Consider the following 5518-nt stretch of genomic DNA (forward strand, 5'->3'; position numbering starts at 1 on the left):
GAAGCTAAACCACAGCACACTTCACCAGCTACGGCTACCATGTCAGAAACTAAGAGGAAAAGAAACACAACCGTGAGTGCTTTTTCTGTCGACGGGAATGTAGAAAAAAAAAAGAAAAGTGTGTAAATTTGCAATACGGCTCTGTCTGGGCTAGATAAGCTAGAGGTAGCGTAATCCAGTCGTGTTCACACAAAACCATGTACAGTGCATGTATAAGTGTCTCAGGAGAGGACGAGATATCACAGACCACCGGGACGAGAGGACAAAAATCTCTGAGCACAGTCCAGTGAAGGCAGGATTTCATGAATAAATTACATTACATTGATAAACATCTGGAATAAAACAATGTATCAGGTGAAGTCTGGTCTGCAGAAGTGGATTCTTTCGGGTATGAAGCGGCAGGGCATGTGTTTTATTCCTCTTTCATCACTCGTCTAACTTTTATTGGTTTGTACTTGCATTTAATCTGCAAACAGTTTCGATCAGTTTTTATTTTCCTCAGTTCCCGTGTTATCTCGAACGAAAGGGAAACGATACAGAAAAAGATAATGACTGCTCCAAAGTGCTGACTCCTTCTCTAACCTTTACATAAACCGTCACCATGTCAACGTTCGTTAAGCGTTCACAAGCTTTCGTTAATCTGTGGCTTATTAGCGTCGGGTCTGCCGTACGACGAGTTGTCGCTATAGAAACAGCGACGAGTTACGGCACATGATTTGCAGCTGTGTTACTCTCAGTGTCATGTATTAAGTGTTATGAGATATGTATGAATTAGTCAAAAAGGGAGCAGCTGTGAAAATCGGCCACTGGAGAGACGCCAGACGTAGAAGGAAAAGTCGTGTTGGTGAGTTGTTCACGTCGACTAATGGAAAACACACAGAGGTGAAGATCTTGAGATCCTCTGCATGATTCTGCGTCATGCTAAGTGCAGGTTAAGGTCGAGTAACTCGTTCGGCTCTGACAGCAATATGAGATCAGCCTAAAGCTATACTCTGGTCTCCACCTTCTCCACTCGTGTTCCCACTGTTCTGGATTGTGATTGGTCAGAAGTGAAAGCCTTATCAATGATCTGTAATCAGTGCAGCTGAAAATCATAGCTTTGTATTAAAGCTTTAATGCACTCCATCTTAATATCAGTATTCGGCGGTATCATTTCTATAGCAATGGTTCACAGGGACGTGTACAGCAGAGGCTACGCATTGTAATGAAAGGATTTTTTTTATCCTGGATGTGGTGAAGTTTACAGGAAGGAAGGAGTCTCCAGTGTCAGGGATTTGATACAAAAAGCTGTAAGTTTTGAATAGAAATGGAATAGAAATAACCAGTAGGGTTAGGGGATGGGGTTAGGGTTGGGGTTGGGGTTAGCGGTTAGGGATTAGCGTTAGGGGTTAGGTTTAGGGTTTAGGGGTTGGGGTTAGGGATTAGGGTTAGGGGTTAGGGATTAGGTTTAGGGGTTGGGGTTAGGGATTAGGGTTAGGGATTAGGGATTAGGGGTCAGGTTTAGGGACTAGGGTGAGAGGTTAGGGTTAGGGGTTAGGGGTTAGGGGTAGGGTTAGGCAATAGAAATGACCAATAGAAATGCCCAGTAGAAATGGCTGATGGAACAGAAATTTGGTAATAGAAATGGAATAGAAATGACTAATTGAAGTGGCTAATAGAAACATTCAACAGTATTGTTTCTATAGCAACAGCTCGTTCACAGGGACAGCATACAGAATAAAAAGACAGGCTGTTGTGAGTAACAATAAATGGTTTAAAAATATTTGTAATCGTTGTCAAGTTACTGTAGAGTTGCAGTAGATAAATAAATGAAGAAAACTCGATTTTATGTGATTAAAATGAAATGAGAAGACGTTCAGCTTTCAGGGACACGCATCACTGTATCACCGTGAGGACGTCTTTACACTATTCTTATTTTTCTTTTCTTCTAAGGAGGATGTGAATATGGAGGTTTAACTGGGTGGCACTGCAGGGTGTAGGCTGAGGAGAAGCCACTTACGTAACGTCAGGGTTCTGCAGTCCACAGGACATGAATTATCCAGCCGCTTCATGTACATTCCATCCGAGGCGTTTCAGGGTGAGAAACGCTCAACGCAGAGGTGAAGCATTCTTTGTTTACTGATGTAGAAAACACTGCTTGGGGCAATCAATAAAAAAGTAGATCTTATTTATAGTCATCTGTGGGTTGCAGTGCTGTGCAGCGGAGAAGGTGAACCTGAACACCTTGGAGAAGAGCGAGCTGGGGATGAAGTACTGAAGGAGAAGGTGTTCAGTGGGCGGGGTTTAGCCGAGTGACACAACAACAAACTTATCAGTCAACAATAACAATGATAAATAAGACTCTTTAAGAAACTTTGTGTTTGTGAATGTAAATAACAGTGTCCGCAGTGTCCCTTGTGTCCCATCACTGTGTGTGAGGAAGAGCCAACTTTCTGTGAATTGTTATGGATAATGTGAACATTTTCCATCCAACCATACATCCATCCATCCATGTTCTACCGCTTATCCGGAGACGGGTCACTGGGGCAGCAGACTAAGCAGAGACGCCCAGACTTCCTTCTCCCCAGACACTTCCTCCAGCTCTTCCGGGGGAATACCGAGGCGTTTCCAGGCCAGCCAAGAGACATAGTCCCTCCAGCGTGTCCTAGGCCTCCTCCCAGTTTGACAAGCCCGGAACACCTCCCCAGGGAGGCGTCTAGGAGGCATCCGGAACAGATGCCCGAGCCACCTCAGCTGACTCCTCTCGATGCGGCTCTACTCTGAGCTCCTCCCGAGTGACCGAGCTCCTCACCCTATCTCTAAGGGAGCGCCCAGCCACCCTACGGAGGAAACTCATTTCGGCCGCCTGTATCCGGGATCTTGTCCTTTCCGTCATGACCCAAAGCTCATGACCATAGAGCTGAGTGAGGGTAGAAAAGTAGATCGACTGGTAAATAGAGAGCTTCGCCTTGCGGCTCAGCTCTTTCTTCACCACAACAGACCGGTATATCGACCGCATCACTGCAGAGGATACACCGATCCGCCTGTCGATCTCCCGCTCCATCCTTCCCTCACTCGTGAACAAGACCCCAAGATACATAAACTCCTCCACTTGAGGCAGGAGCTCTCCACCAACCTGAATGTGAACATTTTAAGAATTTAAAATAATCTTGGACTTAACAAACTGTTCTCTGTACTTAGCTACAATTGCTGTGAGTTACTTACTTCAACAAGTCATAGGCTAAAACTTGTTAGCGTAGAAGTGCTGCTAGTTTAGCCTGCTAATGCTAACCATGCAAGGGCTGAACAGCTGCGATCTTTATGGCTCGTAGAAATTCCCAAATACAAATGATCATGAGAAAAAGCTAATAGTAATAGCCAATAGAAATAGAATAGAAATGACAAAGTAGAAAGAATTAGGAATAAAATTAAAAAAAAAAAAACGTCCAGAGAGAAATAACTAATGGAACTGAACTGTTATAAAAAGGCATAATAAAAATGGTTGAAATGAATTGAATAGAAATAGCCAATAGAAATGACTGAAATAAATTGCTAAGAGAAATAGAAAAGAAATGGTCAGTAGAATGGAGTAGAAATGCAATAGAAATGCCCAGTAGAAATGTGTTTTGCTCTGTAAAGTGATTCTAATCCATTGGTGTGTGTTGTATATAAAGTTCCAGCCTGCTCCGTCTCTCGGTGACGTCTCTGTGCTCCAGCTCAGATCTGTGTGTGTAAATGTTTCTGGTGTGATGGAGAATAACGTGTTGTGAAGGATCTCAGTGTTTAATCTCTGTAGTCTTCCTCTGAAATCTGTTGTAATCTCTAATCTCCTTCAGCTCATGTGGGATTTATCTATAGAGATGATGCCATCTGTCATCCAGCAGCAAGTCCACATCAGTCCACTGTCCAGGATCAACACCAGGAGATAGGGGATGTGTGTTTGTGTGTGAGAGTGAGTGTGTGTGTGTGTGTGTGTATGTGTGATAGTGTGTGTGTGTGTGATAGTGTGTGTGTTTGTGTGTGTGTTTGTGTGTGTGTGTGTGTGTGTGTGTGTGTGTGTGTGTGTGTGTGTGTGTGTGTGTGTGTGTGTGTGTGTGAGGGTGAATGAGAGTGTGAGTGAGAGTGTGTGTGGGTATTTGTGTGTGAGAGTGAGTGAGTGTGTGTGTGTGTGTGTGTGTGTGTGTGTGTGTGTGTGTGTGTGTGTGTGTGTGTGTGTGAGAGAGAGAGAGTGTGTGTTGGTGTGTGTGTGTGTGCGTGTGTGTGTGTGTGTGTGAGGGTGAATGAGAGTGTGAGAGTGTGTGTGTGTGTGTGTGTATGTGTGTGTGAGGGTGAATGAGAGTGTGTATGTGTGTGTGTGTGTGTGAGTGTGAATTTGTGTGTGAGAGTGGTGTGTGCGAGTGGCGGGGTGTGTGTGTGTGTGTGTGTGTGTGTGTGTGTGTGTGTGTGTGTGTGTGTGTGAGAGAGAGGGAGAGAGAGAGAGTGTGTGTGTGTGTGTGTGTGTGAGAGAGAGAGAGAGAGAGAGAGAGAGAGAGAGAGAGAGTGTGAAGGTGTGTGAGTGTTTGTGTGTGTGTGTGTGTGTGTGTGTGTGTGTGTGTGTGTGTGTGTGTGTGTGTGTGTGTGTGTGTGTGTGTGTGTAAAGGTTGTTATCGTGACAGAGAGTGATGGTAATCATGGATGAGGGAGGTTACCTGCTGCTGAGAGCTTCTTCCTTTAATTCCTGTCTCATAAACGTGGCGTTAATTACAACACACTGGGGAGATGAGGAGCAGTGGTGAGGAACACACACACACACACACACACACACACACACACACACACACACACACACACACACACACACACACACCTGCTGTCGTCTCCGAGCTGCTCTGCTCTGTGCTGTGTGTTCGTCTCATCGGCTTCGTTGAGGAACAAATGGAGTTTCTTCAGTTTTCAATGGAATTTGAACTCATTATTCTGCAGCAGATGTTCAGAGTAAACTTTATTATACATCACTGATGTTAACGCTTCCATTGGCTCTCTTTCTCTTCTCTTCTCTCCCTTCTTTTCTCTTTTCTGCTCATTTCTCATCTCACTTCTCCTTTTTTCTCTTCTCTTCTCTCCCTTCTTTTCTCTTTTCTGCTCATTTCTCATCTCACTTCTCCTTTTTTCTCTTCACTTCTCTCCCTTCTTTTCTCTTTTCTGCTCATTTCTCATCTCACTTCTCCTTTTTTCTCTTCTCTTCTCCTCTCATCTTTTCTCTTTTCTGCCTCATTTCTCATCTCACTTTCTCCTTTTTTCTCTCACTTCTCTCCCTTCTGTTTCTTTCTTTTCTGCTCATTTCTCATCTCACTTCTCCTTTTTTTTCTCTTCACTTATCTCCCTTCTTTTCTCTTTTCTGCTCAGGTTTCTCATTCCTTCACTGCTACCTTTTGTATCTCTTCTTCTTCTCGACCTTCTTTTCTCTTTTCGGCTCTAGGTCTCATCTCACTGTCTCCTTTTTTCTCTTCACTTCTCTCCCTTCTTTTCTCTTTTCTGGGCTCATTTCTCATCTCACTTC

The sequence above is a fragment of the Tachysurus fulvidraco genome, chromosome 10, assembly GCF_022655615.1.
Source record: "Tachysurus fulvidraco isolate hzauxx_2018 chromosome 10, HZAU_PFXX_2.0, whole genome shotgun sequence".
Lineage (NCBI taxonomy): Eukaryota > Metazoa > Chordata > Actinopteri > Siluriformes > Bagridae > Tachysurus > Tachysurus fulvidraco.